This window comes from Tenrec ecaudatus, chromosome 10 (assembly GCF_050624435.1).
Source record: "Tenrec ecaudatus isolate mTenEca1 chromosome 10, mTenEca1.hap1, whole genome shotgun sequence".
Lineage (NCBI taxonomy): Eukaryota > Metazoa > Chordata > Mammalia > Afrosoricida > Tenrecidae > Tenrec > Tenrec ecaudatus.
Window position 1 is genome coordinate 47359808 of NC_134539.1, and position 19409 is coordinate 47379216.

General features: G+C 46.4%; 1 protein-coding gene across 4 annotated transcripts in view; it reads left to right on the forward strand.

The window, feature by feature from the left end:
- The window catches only part of PALM2AKAP2 (PALM2 and AKAP2 fusion), a 371023-nt gene that overhangs the window by 302058 nt on the left and 49556 nt on the right, over positions 1–19409 (forward strand). The window lies entirely within an intron of this gene.

Genomic DNA, 19409 nt, shown 5'->3' on the forward strand with positions numbered 1-19409 from the left:
TTGGCAGGTAGGGACGACAAAGCCTGTGATTTGTGTGTGCATGGCTATGTGTGCACAGACGCTAGGGCTTCAAAGAACTTGGGAGAGAATTCCATGGCCTTGCTGTTGCATTTTCCTCAAGCTGTTTGATGCTCCTGCTGGCCAGCCATTTCACTTCTCAAACAAATGACTTGTTTATTAAACTGAAAGTTGCTATCTCCATTAGGAAATATTCAGTTTAAGCAATTAGCCTGGAAGGTTAAAGAGTGGCCTTCCTCCCCTCCCCCAGTTGTTTTGCTCTATTCTTCACCAAAGCTTTGATGTGAAGGAGCTCCCAATGAAAGTCTTCCATTAACCCCCCCTGGAAGGTTCAACTGAAAGCAGGCTTGCCTGGAAGAGATTATCTCTGAGCTGTTAACAACCCATTGACACTATCGATGCTGCCTGTATTCTTAGGCTAAAACTTAAATCTTCACCTAAGGCTAAGGTGGAGATGCCAAAGTAGTCTAGTTACCCAGGATGTTTGGGAAATGATTCTGGAGATGGAATGTTAGATCAGTTGACGGGGGTGGGGGGTGGGGGGGGTTTCTTTGTTTCTTGTGTCTTTTCCTCAACACAGTATCATTTTAATTCTCTCAAGAACTGTTTGCCCTAACACAAGTAGATCGCCAGATTTTGTTTTTGTTTAGTTTTTTTTTACAAAAACAAAAGACCCATCTGTTTTTAATTAAATTGACATGAACAATGTCAGCAATTTAAAGAAGGTTGTTTTTTTTTTTTTAATCATCAACTTCGAGATAATATTGAATGTGATGATCAACTCTGGGACGAATGGATATGTAACCTCTCAAGAAAGTACAATTTTACACTGAATTATACATGGAGAAGTTGCAGAATTGAAGAATGTTTTGTTGCGTATATTTTTTTGCCAGAATTAGAAACAAAAGTAATTACACGAAGGGGGGGAAGGGAGACTCCGGATAGGGCAAGATATGACAAAATAACAATCTGTGGATTATCAAGGGCTCATGAGGGAGGGGGGAGCGGGGAGGGAGGGAAAAATAAAGAGGACCTGATGTAGAGGGCTTAAGTGGAGAGCAAATGCTTTGAGAGTGATTAGGGCAAAGAATGTACAGATGTGCTTTATACAATTGATATATGTATATGTGTGGATTGTGATAAGAGTTGTATGAGCCCCTAATAAAATGTAAAAAAAGAAAAGAAAAAAAAGAAGTAATTACACGAATCGCAATGAGTACAAGGAAGAAGAAAATGTTCTAGAATTGAATGTGGTGATAATTGTACAACTCGTTTTGATATGATTGGTTGATCGAATTATATGACATGGATGAGGTGCTAATAAAACTGTTGAAAAACAGAAAGTACAATTTCATAGAGTAAGCTATGTGGCTTGTAATTTTTCATTGTGCCTTTTACTTTTCTAGTATGCTATGACAACAAAAAAAGAGAAATCAAGTCAATTTCCAAAATTATAGAAAATAAAATAGGGAGAGCCTTTGCTCTACTGTTCTTATAGGCCAATGATTATCTTACTTCCTTCTAGGGGTCCCCCCACCCCCACCGTGTTGGTCACAATGATGCAATCCATCCCCCTGGATCCTTTTTCCTACCCATGACCCTCATGGGAGGCACAGTCCATCTGGTTCCAACTCATAGTGACCTTTTTCCAACAGAAGGAAACGCTGCCCGGTCCTGTGCCATCCTCCCCGTTGCTGTGTGTGAACCCATCGTTGCAGCCACTGTGTCAGCCCCTCTTGTGGAAGGCCTTCTTTTTCACTGCCTCTCTGCTTGACCTTGAACCGCATAGAATCGGTCAAAATCATGCTCCCCACCCAAAGGAAAGAAAAAGCACAGACAGATTTCAGATTCTGTCATGCTGAGACATTTTTCACTGTGGAGTTTTACTTTTCACAAGATCCTAAAGCCAAAAATATGAAAATAATATTTCAGTCGTGCAATAAATCTGTAAACTAAAAGGAAATTTTTCCCAGTAGGGTGGCATCCTGTTGGAAGTTCTGAAGCCTTCGGTATCCAGAAGCTGTGTTTTTAGGCCAAGTTAATTCAAACTCTCAAACTCAACTGTGTGGAGTCCCCCCTAACGTAACCCAATAGGAGAGTGTAACTGCCCCATGGGGTTTCTGGACCAGAGTAGAAAACCGCCTGCCTCTCCCACAGAGTAGCTGATGGTCTCACATTGCCAACCCTGTGGTCCGAAGCTCACCTCACCATCCCATCCACCTTCCTCATCCCGCGACCCTTTCATACACTTCATCGTGTTGTGGGGATCGCCCAACCTAAAATTATTTTCGCTGCTACTTCATAACTGTCATTTTGCTACTGTTAGGAATCGGGCCACCCTTGTGAACGGGTCATTCGACCCCCATCACAACCCACAGATTGAGACCTGCTGCTCTAGGGAGCATGAATGTGACATCCTCAGCTTGGTGACGATGGCCCTTAATTGGCATTAACTGATGAGAAATATGCCTGATGGTGTGAGTGCAAACTCTGCCCTTACAGGCTTGGAGAATAACCTGCAAAGTTCTGGAAGGACTTGCATGGTATGCAAAAAACCAAGCCACTCCCATGGAGTCTGTTTTGCCTTATGGAGACTCTTATCTGCAGAGGGTTTCCAAGACAGTCAGTCAGTCTTTCTGGGAGCAGACAAACAGCCTCATCTTTTTTACCTGCAGAGCAGCTGGTGGGTTTCCAGGGCCAGTGTCCAGTCAGCAACCCAGGACTCCACCCACAGTGCCACCAGGGCGCCTTTGTGAGATGCATCAGGGGCCTGATGATCCAGCAGGAAACACTTCAAGAAGTGGGTGCCTTTGAGCTTGGTCTTCCCAGGAACTGAGAAGAATTTTCCAGGGAGTGAGAGAGAAGGGAACAGGCGCAGGCAGAGGGGCTGGCAAGCAGTTAGGCATGAAAGCGTGGCAGGCTTTTAATTCCAGGCATTTATTGGGTCACCATCGGTTGGACTTGACTCAGTGGCAGGGAGGTTTTTTGGAGTGTGTGTGACACATTTCTAAGCTTCTCTTTGCTTCCTGGGAAACTCCTGGGTCAGGGCTCAGTGCCTTGCAGCCCCGTGGGGAAGTGCCTGTTTGGTTTCGGTGGGGAGGAAGACTCCCAGCCCTGGGCTCACTGTGCTCTGGAGTGGTGGTAGTTGGTGGGGACCCAAGCTCAGATCACAGACTGTGGGTAGAGGTGGGCAAGCCCTCTGGACCACCCACCCAACTTCTACATTCCTGCCCCATCTAATTGCAGTGGTGCATTGAGGCTTCTGAAATAGTTCTTAAACATTTTATTGTGTTTTTGGATAGAAGTTTACATAACAAATTACTTTCACCATGTACCTAAATTCTTAAATACTCCAAATAATGGCCTCCAGGAAGGCAAGTTTAGTTAGGCGAGTCTCTAGGCATCTCGTAATCGTACAGGTCATGGTACAGTCACCATGAGACAACTCCTGGGTCCAGTTGTGTTTACATCCAAACTCCGAAGTTATTCAGTAATACATAGGAGCTCTGGTGGCGTAGCAGCTGTGCACTAGGCTGCTAACCACAAGGTCAGCAGTTCAAAACCGCCAGCCCCAAGGGAGAAAGACACGGCTTTCTACACCTATAAAGAGTTACAGTCTCGTGAACCCACAGGCGCAGTTCTAGGTCCTGTGCTGTCCTATAGGGTTGCTATGACTTGGTGGCAGTGAGTCTTTCAGAGTGGCGTGAGTCTTTTGGGCACCATTCTGGCCTCATGCTAATAGTCTTGTTTGTCTAAATCATTCGTCTTTGTCCATTTTGACAAACAATCCACTGCTAATTGAATTGATTCTTACTGGTATTGACTCTATATAGGGCTTCCAATGCTATAAATCTTTATGGGAGTAGAAAGCCTTATCTTTCCCCTATAGAGCAACTGGTGGGGTTGAACCACCAACCTTGTGGTTGGCAATTCAACACGTATTCCACAATATTACCAGGACTTTTTAGTCTGAGTAAATGAGTCTCTAAAATATGTGAATTTGAGGTCTTTATTCCTTAGACCCATTTGAATAAAAGAACAAAATCAAGAGGTGATTTTTTAAAAGAGTTTTCATAAGAGATTCAATTAAATCACTTTAATTAAAGGACGACTTATGGTAAACTGTGTGTTTCAGCTATATCCAGTGAAATTGAGGAGCCTCGATTGATGAAGTGGAGAGTTGAAGAGCCTCTGGCTGAGGGGGCAGAGGTTCTGTGGCAGAATTCTCCCCTTGCACGCAGGAGACTTGGGCTCCATTGCTGTCCTGTGCACCTCAAGCACAATTCGTTTTGTATTGCTATGAAGCCTAAGAGACTTCAGAGCGCCTCCAGACTAAGATCTCTCAGAATGCAACCAATGGAAACCCTGGGACTCCCAATGGTCCAATCCTGTGCAGGGATGCTTGCGGTTGCCATGAGTTGGGGGATCTCAGGCAGCTTAAGAGCTGCCACTGCCATGACCTTTGCAGGTGAAGTCTTGGGGCAGGAGAGGGCCCTCTGGTCCCTAAAGTCTTGATAAAACAGAGAAGTTGCTCCAACCACCCACATCCCTTCTGAGTTGAACGGGAGCTTTCCTTGGCACAGCTCACCTTCCCCCACCCCCCACCCCTGTTTACCGCAGTTGTGCTCAGAAAAAAAGAAAGGAGAGGCCAGCTGTTTAAAGTATTGCAGCATCTTGGCTCCAGGCAACCTTTTAGTCCTAGTACCCCGGCCCCTGTCAGCTTGACGTGCTTATTGGTTGTGTTTTTGTGGGAGGGAAGGCATGTTCTACCTCCAGGGCCTTAACCCGTTAGTCCCTGTTCTTGGATCTCCACTGTGTGCCCCACTGGTTCAGGGAAGTCCATTCCAACCTAGACTTGCTCCTTCTGGATCTTGCTTCCTTGTGTACCAGACAAATAGGCATTCTTGGGAGTGGCGAGACACTATCTAGAGAATTCCAATCACTCAGCTGAAGAGAGAGTCACTCACCTAGAGGGCATTCAAAGGGAGCACCAGGCATTTTAAGTATGGGCAGGTGGAGGACACAGCCTTGTAAAACTGCCATCATGCACCAGTGCTGCTGAGAGCTCAGGGGGAACACCAAGAACCAGTTAGCCCCGGCACATCGGGTGTCTTGAGAAAACAGCAGGGGTGTCAGAATTTGCTTCTTTATTGAACTTTGGCGATCCGTATGGGACAGGGCTTTGATTCTTAACCCAGCCTGCCACATACTTGATGTGTATCCATGGACAAATTCCTTAACTGCTGAAGCTCAACATCTTCATCTAAAAAATAAGGGTAATACCACATACTTAACAGTGTTGCGAGGATTTATTTATAGGACGTTTGGTTGTAAAGACAGCTGTAAAATGCCTGCACATTGTGTGTACTGAGTTTTATTATTGTCATCCATGTGATGGAAATACATTGTCATCCATGTATTTCCTGCCAAGGAAATTGGCAGACAACTGTGCCAGACAGCACCTGGGGAGAATTCCAGGACTTGGACATATGATACAAGTCGTCACAGCACCTTGGAGTTGATTTACCAACGTGTGTGACAACCCTTTGGTCCAGCTTGTTCCGACTTCTACTTTCTCTTCTATAGGAGGCACTCAAGAGCCACTCAAACTCACTGCCGTCCAGCTGTTTTAACTCATAGCAACCTGTTTCTGAAGTTGTACCTATTCACTAGCAGAAAACCTGTTCTTTTTCTTGTGGGCCGGCTGCTGGTTTTGAACTATTGACCTTGCAGTAAAGATGTAGCTTAGCTTGTCCATCCCTATGCATGCCAATCCCAGGTGTGTCAGAGTAAATCTGTGCTCCTTAGGGTTTTCAGTGGTTCGTTTTTCTGCACTTAATCACCAGGCCATTTCCCCAGAGTGGCTCTGAGTGGATTTGAACCTCCAACCTTTTGATTAGCAAGTGGCTGGTGTGTTAATGGTTCCGCCTAGAGACTCTAGAAGCTTCATAGAAGAATCCACCTCCTTGTTTTTTCCGGCTTCAAGGTACCACCCACATTCCTTGGCTCGTGGCCCCTTCCTCCATTTTCAGAGCATACGACTCCAATCTCTGCTGCACACCGTCCTTTTCTGAGTTGGATGTACCTGCTTTCTGCTTATGTGGACCCTAATGAGAACATTGGGCCGCTTGGCTGACCTAGAGTAATCTCCCATCTCAGAATCCTTTTGTTAGTCGTACCTGCAAAGTTCCATCCATCTACCAGACCCAAAAGAGCTCCAGTTCAGTTTCTGGGGATTGGGAGGTAGACATCTCTGGGGGCTTTCTGTCACCCGCTGAGAACTCACTGCCATCAAGTTGCTTCTGACTCCTATTGACCCTATAGGACAAGGTAGAACTGCCCCTGACTTTCTGATAATTATTTGCAGGAGTAGAAAGCCAAATATGCTTTCTCCCTCTGACCTGCTCCACGTCTTACTCTTGCTTAAGCTTACCAGGCATCCGCTTGGTGTATGGGAAGCCTCCATACTTCCCTCTCCCTGCAGGGATGCCTTCTGGCCCTTTAGAAGCAGGTGACCAGCCCTCAGCTGGCCTGAGAGTTGACAACTCCAGGTTTTCCCGGAGGGTGGCCCAGCAGGCTGGCGAGGGCAGGCTTTAGAAAGGAGAGCTGGGAATGAGAGAGGGATTGAATTGGGCCCCCCTGAAATATGTACTATAAACCCAGGCCCGAATCAAACAAAGACCAACTCACGTTCCAACTCAGCGACCCCATGGGACAGAGGAGAACTTCCCCTGTGAGTTTCCAGAAATCCTTTTTTCCCCCTTCTATTGTTGCTATATTTTTTATTCTTTTAATCATTTTATTGGGGGCTCATACAACTCGTATCACATTCCATACATTCATCTAATGGGTCAAGCACATTTGTACATGTGTTGCCATCATTCTCAAAACATTTGCTTTCTACTTGAGCCCTTGGTATCAGCTCATTTTTTCTCTTCCCTCCCTGCTCCCCCCTCCCTCATGAACCCTTGAGAATTCATAAATTAGTGTTAGTTTGTCATATCTTACACTGTCTGACATTTCCCTTCACCCATTTTTCTGTTGCCCGTCCCCCAAGGAGGAAGTTATATATAGATCCTTGTAATCGGTTCCCCCTTTCTACCTCACTTTCCCTCCACCCTCCCGGTATTGCCACTCTCAGCACAGGTCCTGAATGAATCATCTGTCCTGGATTCCCTGTGTTTCCAGTTCCTATCTGTAAAAGTGTATATCCTCTGATGTAGCCAGATTTGTAAGGTAGAATTGGGATCATGATAGTTGGGGATGGGTGGCGGGGGTGAGGAAGCATTTAGGAACCAGAGGAAAGTTGTATGTTTCATCATTGCTACAGTGCACCCTGACTGTCTCGTCTCCTACCCGCAACTCCTCTGGAAGGGGATGTCCAGTTGCCTACAGGTGGATCTTGAGTTCCCAATCTGCACTCCCCCTCATTCACAACGATTGATTTTTTTATCCTTTGATGCCTGATCCCTTATCCCTTCGACATTCATGATCACACAGGCTGATGTGCTTCTTCCACGTGGGTTGTGTTGCTTTTGAGTTAGATGGCCGCTTGTTTACTTTCAAGTCTTTAAGACCCTAGATGCTATCTATATCTTTTGATAGACAGGATCCATCAGCTTTCTTCGCCACATTTGCTTATGCACCCGCTTTTGTCTTCAGCGATTGTGTCGGGATGGTGAGCATCATGGAATACCAGTTTAATAGAACAAAGTGTTCTTGCATTGAGGGAGTACTTGAGTGGAGGCCCAATGTCCACCTGCAACCTTAGTACTAAACCTATAACTATATGCACACAGATCTATTTCCCTATTGTCCTATATAAATATATTTATATATGTACACACCTTTATTTAGACCTCTACAAATGCCCTTTGCCTCCTAGTTCTTTCCTCTATTTATTTACTTTCCTCTTGTCCCACTATCATGCTCAGCTTTCATTTGGGTTTCAGAAATTCCGCATTACCCTTGCTCAAGCCCTACCAGGCCTCCTACACCCTCCTCACCACGGATTTGGATCACTTGTTCCCTTGTCCCTGGGTTTGTTAACACCACTTCCTTTCCCCCACCCCCCTTTCCCATGTCCCCTCGGAACCGTAGGTCCCGTTGTCTTCTCCTCCAGATAGTTCATCCAGCCTATCTTATTTAGACAGACCTGCGGAGATCATAACGTGCACAAAACAAGACAGAGCAAAAGAAAGCAACAAAAGGAAACAAGACAACAACAACAAACCAATGACAACAAAAGAGAAAAGCCCGTAATTAGTTGAAGGACTGTTTGTTGGCCTTTAGGGGTGTGTCCCACTGAGTCTGACAGGGTGCCATGTACTGGCACAAGTCTAGTTTTGGCATTCCCTGGGGACTGTGTTGCTCTGTTCTCCTTGCTGTTCTGTTGCACGCCCTTAGTGTTTTGTCTCGGTGTGGTGGCGTCAGAATGGATGAAATTCCCACACTGTGTCTCCAGTGTTGTCCCCTGTAGGGCTATGGGTCAGTCGTGTCGTAGAGTCAGCCGGCCATATGGTCCACTCTGTGCATTGGCTGCTCTGGGCAGGGATATCGTCCTCCAGGCTTGGTGGGCCAGGATGTGCTCCTCTCTTTTCCTCCCCCTTCATTTGCTCCTGTGTGCTCTGATCAGCCATGTCCTTGTCCCTGAGCTGCAGCTTCAGTGCTGTCCTCTGAAATAAATTCTTTTTTGGGGCGGGGAAGGGGCAGGTGTCCACATAGTTAGGATCGACACTATTATTGCTATTTTTAATTACAAAATAATCAAACTAAGAGATTAAGTATTTAATCAGTTAAGTATGTCTACATGTTGCCATTCAGAAAGCCACTTACTGTGGGCGTTTATAACATATGAAGAAGGTGGTTACAATGGACTGTTACGTAAAAAAAAATAAAAGCTGTAAATCTTCACGGGAATAGAAGCCTCATCTTTCTCCAGAAGTGCAGCTGGTGGGTTTGAACTGCTGACCTTGTGGTTAGCAACCCAACTGCATAACCCATGACAACACCAGGACTCCTTCCTAACTTCTCTAAAAGTGGATATAAAGTCATTAGGGAATCGGGGTTTCTCTGACACGCTAAAGACCTTAAATCACTGTAAGGACATAATCACTTTTAACATAGTCACTTTTCAGATATGAAAAATAATTATACATCGCTCCACTCACTTTCATCAAGTGGCTGCTGACTCATAGTGACCCAGTGGGTTTCTGAAACTATAACTCTTTATGGGAGTAGACAGCCCTGTCTCCCATGGAGTGGCTAGTGGGTTTGAACTGTTGACTTTGCAGTCTGCAGTCCAATGCATAACCACCGCTACAACACCAGGGCTCCAGCTTATTCACCGAAAGAAGCAACTCCAAGAACGCTAGGGAAGCTGAGACAAAAACCCCACCCTCCACGCCCAGCTGATGCAGAAAAGCCTCCTTTAGAGCTACATCCTGGAATTTAGACTTGTACCTTCCTAAACGGTGGTGCACGGGTTAAGCGCTCAGCCACGAACCCAAATGTTGGGAGTACAAGTCCACCGAGTGACTCTAGGTGAGACACACCTGCTGACCCCTCCTCCCATAAAGATTAGAGCCTGGGAAGCCCTCTGGGGCCATTCCGCTCGGTCACCTGGGTCACGTGGGGACAGCAACGACTACAAACAGAGAACCTACATGTTTGTTTGTTTGGTCATGCAGCATTTCTGTTTACTGCGGCATCTGGAAATGAGACACATGCTCGCGCTCTTCCTGACTGTGGCTAAAGTCCAGACCTGGGGGCACAACCTGCCAAGGTCAGCTGCCAATGTTGTGGTCTAGGTGTGGGGCCCATCATCGATCCGGCCCAGGTGTTTCTGACAGGAACCACATACAAGCCTCTGGCAGGAGGCTCAGAATATCATGTAGCCATTACCATCCCTTTGCCGCATGCGGTGGGAGTGAGAAGATATGGGTGGGACCTGGTGTCAGCCTTCCTTGCTCCTTGGCTGCCTGCCGCACCCACTCTTTCATCCGCCCATTGGCCCAAGCGTTGCTAGGACTCCCGATCCCGGTCACCCACCGCTTTGCTCTGGACAGAGCAGGATTCAAAGGGACCATCTGAACGTTTCCTAGAACTTTCCTTTTTTGGCCAGAGTGTGTCAGACAGAGTGCATTCTTTCAGAAACCTGCTTGATTCGCAGTCTGGTCGCAAACATGGCTTTTTGCTTTGGAAGAAACTTCAGAAAAAGCTCATTCATGCCTAGTTGACAAAGTGGTTGGCAGTCTGTGGTGGTTCTCGTAACCATGATGAGGAGACGTACTCTGTGGATGGAGATAGAAACGCCACGGAGCTGTCCAGCAACTCTCTTTCATTCATTAAGTAGCTGAGTTAGTCGGATGGACCCTTCGTCTTGTTGGTCAAGGGCAGATTATTTTTCTCTTTCCCATCAGAACTTACCAGGTGCTTCATTTAAAAGGACCACGTCCATCTTTGAGGATTTCCCGGGTGCATGTTTCCAAAGAGCCATCTGCACATCCTTTCTGGAAGCAGGCATGACTCCGCTCGCAAAACGTATTGACATGAAATCGGTGTTCCTCGTCTTTTCAAGCAGACCGATCCCCAAACCCACTACCATCGAGTCACTGCTGACCACAGCGGCCCCTGTCGGTTTCCAAGGCTGTAACTGTCCACCGGAGAAGCAGGGGTTTCACACAATGGAGCCTGATGGCAGCCATTTTAAAAAAACAAATCATTTTATTGGGGGGCTCATACCGCTCTTATCACAATCCATGTGTGCATCCATTGTGTCAAGCACATTTGTTGCCATCGTCATTTTCAAAACATTTTCTTACTACTTGAACCCTTGGTGTCAGCTGCTCATTTTCCCCTTTTTCCTCATCCCTCGCTCCCTCCTTCCCTCATGAACCCTTGATAATTTATGCATTATTATTTTTTTCGTGTCTTGCACTGTCTGCTGTCTCCCTTTACCCCGTGTGGTAGATATATAATCATTTGTCAACTTGAGGATTAAGAGTGTGGGGGTGGAGTCTAGCCTGTCAATCAGATCGTAGACAATGAGGCCTCTGTGTGGGCATGGCCTTCTCCTGAGAATTCTGGGAAATCCGATACTTCCTCCTTGGAGACCGGAGACGCTTCCCTCTCTGCCACTCCCTGGGAGCCTTAGCAGCTGACAAGACACACGGACCCACCCTGATGCAGAGACCCCTGCCAGCGCTGAGATGTTTCCAGTGCCACCGGATACACAGACTTTCTGCCCACTGGCCTGTGATCTTCTACATTCGGCGTCATTGCATGTGTTTCGTGAGTCTGAAGAGGACTTTATAGATTGGTATCAGATATAGGGGCTAATATCAGACTCATGGACTTGATCTGGACTGGGCTGGGATGTTTTCTCCATGTTCAATTGCTCTCTTTCTTATACACGTGTGTGTGTCCATGAATTTGTTTCTCTAGTCCACCCAGACTAACACCCTCCGCCCCTTATCTGTTGCCCATCCCCCTGGGAGAGGGTTATAGGTAGGTTATTGTTATGTGTTCCCCTATCTCCCCCCACCTTCCCTTTACCCTCCTGGCATGGCTACTTTCAATATTGGTCCCAAGGAGTTTATCCGTCCTGTATTCCTTGTGTTTCCAGCTCTGATCTTTACCCATGTACATGCTCTGGTCTAGCAAGATTTGTAAGGTAGAATTAGAGTCATGGTAGTGAGGTGGGGGAGAGGAATCACTAAAGAACCAGAGGAAAGTGTATGTTTTGTCGTTGCTGTAATGCACCCTGACTGGCCTGTCTTCTCCCCGAGACCCTTCTGTAAGGGGATGTCCAGTTGCCCACGGATTGGCTTTGGGTCTCTACTCCATACTCCCCCTCGCCCCATTCACGTTGACATGATTTTTGGTTCTGGGTCTTTGATGCCTGATACCTGATCCCATTGAAACCTCATGATCACACAGGCCAGTGTGCTTCTTCCATGTGGGGTTTGTTGCTTCTCAGCTCGATGGCTGCTTGCTTATCTATAAGCCTTTAAGACCCCAGACACTAGAGCTGGGCACCATCAGTTTTCTTCATCACATTTGCTTGTTCACCCATTTTGTCTTCAGTGATTGTTTCGGGAAGGTGAGCATCTCAGAATGCCAGATTATTAGAACAAAGTGTTCTTGTGTTGAGGGAGTACTTGAGTAGAGGCCCAAAGTAATGGCCATTTTTATTTCGCCAAACACCTCAGTTTTAGGGTGCTCTTTCACAACCTAGATGTAGTGAACTCAAAATGCAAGTGTTATAACTACTCAAAGATTAGAGCTATTTCGTGGGAACTGCAGCGTGTGTTTGTGTGTCTTTCTTAGAGCCCGATGGGAAGCCACTAGTTTGAATGGAATAAATAACTTGTTTGCAATAATAGATGAGGTCTTTTTCCCATTTCTACTTGACTAATCAGACCTTGAGAAACTCTTCAGTGGGGTTTTCCTATGACATATCCTGCCTGTGACATAGTTCATAGAAGTATATGACATTTGACTCCCAAGGAGGGATTTAATTTCTCATGATGTTTCATAAGTTTTCTGGGAATGGGCAGCTCATGGAAGAAAGATGTTTATGTCCAGCAGCATGCCCCTTACTTATCCTGGATGAGATAGGACAATGATATTTCTTACAATTTGGTAGCATGAGAGACTGCCCCTGAATGTATGCTGCGCAAGCTACCATGCATGTCTTCCTCCCGAAAAGACCACATTTTAATACACATTTCCTCCCTATGTCTGAGTAAAGGCCCCAGTCCTCAGGATGTGAAGAGCCCTGGGAGAAAGGCAGGGACACTCACTCACTGCCATCAAGTCGCTGCCAACTCCCAGCAACTCTATAGGACAGGATAAAACTGCCCGTATGAGCTTCCAAGGCTCCACTATGTACGAGAATACAAAGCCTCATCTTCTCCCGCAGAGCAGCTGGTGGTTTCAAACTGCTGGGCTTTCCGATCTCAGCCGAAGGCACAAGGATTAAGCAATTGGTTAGTGGTTTGAACCCACCCAGTGGATCGTAGGGGGAAGACTTGGTGCTTTGCTCCCATAAAGATTACAGCCTGGAAAGCCCTGGGGAGCAGATGTACTCTGTCACTTACCTGACAACAGGAAGTATTCCTTGGCAACCACAACTCCTTGACAACAACTCATTATATAGATAGGGAGCCCTGCTCTTTCTGTTAGTCCAAATTTATGTAAAGCTGGAATGTCAACTATTATTTATTGATTAGATATAGTTTTAGAAATACAAAAATACACATTTTTGTGCAAATAGTACATGGATTCTGCATGTGTTTGCCAACTCTCCTCCCCACACCATAAGGCGTTTTCATAAGTGCACTGTGCCAATTGTTTTTTACATTGTGTTGTATGTAAATTAGCATAGCGAGCTCATGAAAATATCTCATGAGTTGAATTCATAATACTGAGCAAATAGGGTGGAAGCCACCTTTACGCTCCTCCAGCATCATATGGGGCGGAGGCTGAATCCAACCCCATGTCTGCCCAAGAATGATTCCCAGAAGGCAGAGGGCAGACATGCCCCGGCCCTGCTATTCTGACACTGGCAGCCCTGGTACTCTGCTTCCCTGTTGGGTTTGGTCGCCCCTGCCAGCAGCCACATGGAACTCATAGTCCATACGATACAGTTTCTTAGACAGCTAACAGGTTACAAATCAGGATCAGCAATGGTAAGGATACATACAGTCGTTTTTAAAAAATTTTTTAATAAATCTTTTTATTGGGGCTCATACAACTCTTATCACAATCCATACATACATCAATTGAGTAAAGCACCCTTATACATTCGTTGCCCCGTACAGTATTTGTGTCTGCAGTATTTCTTTTTCCTACATACATCTTCAGCCTCTCAGCCATGGGGCCCAGACCTCTGCCCTGTTTGAGTCAGTATCACAAGGCTCCATTGGTGTTGGTGAGTGCCCAAAGGGCATCGCACTCTGCAAACCACCCTCCTGCCTCAGGGCACTCAGCTTTGCTTGTTCTGTGGGCAGGACGCCACTGGTCTCTGTGCCACTGCCACTGGTCCCACTACCTCTGTTACCTCCCCTTGCAAGGATCTCGGGGTCTAAAAGATGCACTCTGCTCATGGCTCTTTCTTCTGGGTGGCCCTGCTTCTGGGACGGCTCACTATATGCAGCAGGATGAGAAACCTGACCAGTCCCCACGTCGGAGTCCCATCCACTTTATGGCCATGATCCCACCCGGTCATGTGTTGAGGGTTACAAAGACCATGCAGAGATGAGCCATACCCAGTAATGCAACTGCAACACAAATACAACCCTTTATATGTTAGTCTGGGGGGACTAGAGAAGCAAATTCATAGAAACTCATGTGTATAAGAAATAACTTCATAGCAAAGAGTAATTTGTATATTAAGAAAACATCCCAGCCCAATCCAGATCCAAACTATAAGTCTGATATTAGCCCCTATGTCTGATACCAGTCTGTAAGTTCCCCTTCAGAGTCACGTAACACATGTAATGAAGCCGAATGCAGGTAGAGCACAGGCCAGTGGGTGGAAAGTCTTGTGGATCCAGTGGTGGTGGAAGCATCTCAGCACTGGCGTGGGTCTCCACGTGGCTTGTCAACAGGAATGTGTAGAGGAGATCACGTGTCTGGAAATCCAGTCAAATATTTATCTCAGTTGCACCTCCAAATGAGGTCCCGAAGCGGCGACCTCATTGACAGGCGAGACACCACTCCTTCTTCAAGTTGAGAGTAGGTTATATAACTGCCACCCTTTTTAAGAAAAAGAAGTTCCTCTTCAGCTTATCTTCTTCCACCCTAACACTTTGGGTTTTCCACATTTCCATTCACCAGGGCTAGACATACTTAATATGCTGATATGTGTCTTCCAAACAATATATATGCAAATAATATTCCCAACCTTTGGACAGTGAATTCATTTGCTCCACGTTCTTTGTCTTCCAGCACGGTACCATGTTCCTTTCCGTCTCTGCTAGTTTATTGGTCCGTTTATATTCAGAAGCTAAAACGGATGCATTTCTAAAATTGGATCACTTTAAACGCTTCCTTCTAGGAATAGATAATTTATATATATATAAACATACCTAAGATGATACATTTGTTTTCTTTGGGGCAGAGGTGTTGTAAATCAAAGGAGGTCCCTGGGTTTGCACAATTAACTTCTCCACCGCTGGCCAAAGGATCAGCAGTTGGAGCCCACACGGAGGTGACTCCGAAAGCAGCCCTCCTGATCCGTTTCCCACAAGGAGACAACCTTGAACATCACCTGGAGCGGTTCCTGCACAGAGGAGCTGTGACCCTCAAGGCCAGAGGTTTACACCCACCAGCTGCTCCCTGGGAGAAAGATGAGGCTCTTTGCTCCCAGACAGATCCAGTGTCAGAAGCCCACTCTCCTAAACAGCATTACTATGAGTGGGATTATCGGTGGATTCTTTTTTTTAATAGCTCCAGGTTGCCATGCATTTAGGGTAATATGCTTTCCAAAGGCTGCGTAGTGTTCCATCAGTCCCGCATATCAAACATTTCAGGCGCTGCTTTTTATTACCACACATTTTCTTTCGCTGCCCGTGGGTCCCTCGGTTGTAGACAAGGTTGCAGGTGCTGTTCTTCTAGAGCTCGGGCCGCACCATGCGAGATGGTGCCGTGGGTGTTCCCTGTCTGAGGAGGGCGGAATGAAGCATAGTATTTGTTAGCGTCCGGGGTCCCTCCCTGTCTCAAACCTGATTTTTGAACCATATGTTGTAGTGATTACGAGTTAGGTCTCGATCTGCATGGTTGGCAGATCGAATCCACTTGCAGCTCCTTGAGAGACAGACTGGGCTTTCTACTCCCGTAAACAACTAGTCTCAGAAACCCACAGTGGTCCCTGTGAGTCAGCACAGACTCCTTGGTAGCTAGTTTTTTCTGTTTTTAGTTTTTTTGTTTCTTTTGGCATGAGAGTTGGGGGTGCAGTGGGAAGGCTAAGGGCTTGGGAGTAGGAGGGGTGTGTCCGCAGGACGTTTCTGTTTTCTAAACACAGTCAGATCGTGGTGCTCAGAGGGAAGGCAGGAAGTCCGTGTTCACTGTGCCCTCTGTCAATTCTCCCCGTAACAATTAAGTACTTGGTGCTTCTGAGTTTCCTACACTTTACCACAATTAGGGCCTCCTTTGGGTAAACAAGCTCCTATTTTAAGCAGTAAACATTCCCATTGTATTCACATCTAGGTGTAAATTGCCTTAAAGACCTTAAAGACCTGGCTGTGGAGGGGCTTGGAGGAGAGAAATGAAGGGGGGAGGGGGAGGGGCTATCTGCAGACCCCAGTGGGAGGCTTTCCCAGGGCTCCACCCCTCCCCCTTCCTCTGTATTCCCAGGCCCAAGACTGGCTCTCACTGCTTTGAAGCGCTCCACCTGCGCAACTGACCCCCTGCAAATCTTGTCATTCACACTAAGCCCCTAACAAAGGTGCCTGAGGCCAGCCTCCTCCCGAGCTGCCTAGGAAATGCCTGCCAGAGTGCTCCTCTTCCTGTGCCGGATGGGGCTGCTTTAGAGGCCTGGGCAGCCGGGCCTCAGTGTGCTCCCCTGTGGAGTGGGTGACAAGCCCCACCTTGCCACCATGGGAAGATTGCATCAGAGACACGTACACAGGGCGAGTAACACAGATTGGCACTTGGTCAGTGGACAGTAGATATTTACTGAAGGATGATCAGAATCATCGATTCCCTTCAAGCCGCAGCTATTGGGCCCCTGCTTGCTTCTTAGTCAGTCGTCCAGAATGGAGGTTCAAATGGCTTGCCTTTCCCTCATTGTAAGGTACCCTCCAAGATGACATAGATCAGGGGACAGCACCCGGGGTGGGGGTGGGGCAACATTCATTTCCTAAAGTCAGTAAGCTCAGAGCCAGTGCTTGGAGGCTGGCAGGAGGAGGGCACGCACCTCTGTGTTCCTCTGTGGTCATCTCCACAGGGGCTTCCGCTGCCACCCAGCACTGGTCCACTCAGCTCAACTGATTTGCCTTGGCAGCTAAGATCCGGCTCCTGGATTTGATTTCTTCCTCTTCTCTGGAGACCTGACGGCGACGACACTGCCACAGAGTGGTTTTCTAAACTCAATCGTATTTTTGCATCCGGAGTATAGTGGTTATGTGTATACGTTTGTGTGTGTGTGTGTGTGTGTGTGTGTGTGTGTGTGTGTGTGTGTGTGTGATTGTGCACATGCCTGTTTAGTGAACCATGACATCCCTGAGACTCCAGGGGATCCACAAGCCTGTTGTTAACTGTCACTGAGTTGGCTTCCTGATTCATATGACCCAATCGGATCAGATCCCTCTGAGCCCCACAGGGTTTTCACCAGCTGATTTTTGGCAAAGCATACCTAGTACTTGAAAGGGTGCTTAAAAGCACCTGCTCGTTTTTGTTCGGAAAGGGGCAAATTAAAATTTTCTTTGTTTACCAACCTCCTCAGATTGTGCAGGGACAGGTGTGGCTATGAAGTGGGGCCCAGCTTCTCTCCTGTCTCTTGAGTGAAAGGCACCTTGATGCTCCGAGCTCTGGCCCTGGTTTCTTATTCTGAGGCAGGACAATGAGTCATCTCTTAGCTTAGAATTTTTCTCATGTCATTTTCTTTTAAACTCTTAAGTAATATCTTGAAATGCCTTTGAACTGCACAGCAAAATATTCCAATTATTCCAAAGGGCAACATAAATTCAGAATTTCCATTTCTCAACGATTGCCTCACTAGCACCAAGCAATGGCTGCATTGAGAAACTCCCCAGTATTTCCACATTTTAGAATATTAAAAACAGCATGTAGGTATTGTAAGTAAAGTATGCTTTTAGCTTCCTTTTTAAAAACAAACAAACAAACCTGCCTGGGCCTCATCAACTCTGATTATCCTTTCTTGACTTCTGTTTTTTGGAAGGTCCAGGAGATCAGCAGGGCTGGTCAGCCTAGTGGTCACAGGCCTCTAACGGGAGCTTTGTTGCCCTTTTTGGAACTATTTTTGTTTCCGCAGGATGACTGCTCCAACCTAGCCCCAAACCAAGTGCCGTGTGAGGAGCCCATCCTCTCCACACTCCACTGACGGCAAGTCTCATTTCTGGGTATCCTCCAAAATCTTACAGGAGAGAAGTCAGTGACTGTACAGTGACCTGGAATTCTGACTCCTCCACTCATCCAGACCCTAAGATCATGCCCTCAATTGTCCAGATCCATCCAGAGTTCCAAGGTAGCTAGAACCTGGGGCATGGTTGGGATCTAGGACACTGAGAGCCACGGTTAAGGACTTAATGCCAACCCTCCATTAGACTCAGTGGCGTGCCAAGGTCTGTCTTTATGGTGAATGAGTGAGGGACATGTGCAAAGGTAGACATGAGTCTGTCTTCTTGGCAGAAAGCTTATTAATTATCTAGGGGAAGGTGAAGCAACTTCCCCTAGACATTCCTTCAAATCAGAGCACTCTTCTCCTGCCCGTCACCTCATGAGATACTGTGTAGCCATTTAAAACATGTCTTCAGAAGATCATGAGATAATAAGAAGTAAAAGAGTTGGATAGCAATATTAAATATAGGAAGAAACCATTGTGAACATCCATGAACAATAGGAATGTGGAATGTATGAAGTATGAATCTAGAAAAATTGGAAATCATCAGAAATACCATGGAATGCTTAAAGAGTGATATCATAGGAATTGGTGAGCTACAATGGATTGGCATTGACCATTTTGAACCAGACAGTCATATGATCTACCACACTGGCAATGGCAAATTGAAAAGGAAGAACATCACATTTAGCTTTAGAGAGAGCATTTAAAGATATCATGATGTCAGAGATAGGAAAATATCAAGATGCTTACAAGGAAGCCCAGTTAATATGACTATGACTCAAATTTACACATCAACTACTAATGCTAAAGATGAAGAAATGGAAGATTTTTAAAATCATTTTATTAGGGGCTCATACAACTCTTATCACAATCCATACACACACCAATTGTGTAAAGCACATTTGTACATTCATCGCCCTCATCATTCTCAAAACATTTGCTCTCCACATAAGCCCCTGGCTAAAGGTCCTCATTTCCCCCCCTCCCCGTTCCTACCTCCCTCATGAGCCCTTGATAATTTATAAATTATTATTTTGTCATATCTTGCCCTGTCCGACGTTTCCCTTCTCCCACTTTTCTGTTGTCTGTCCCCCAGGGAGGAGGTTAGATGTAGATCCTTGTAATTGGTTCCCCCTTTCCAATCCACCCTCCCTCTACCCTCCCAGTATTGCCACTCACACCACTGATCCTGAAGGGATCATCCACCCTGGATTCCCTGTGTTTCTGGTTCCTATCTGTACCAGTGCACATCCTCTGGTCTAGCCAGACTTGCAAAGTAGAACTGGGATCATGATAGTGG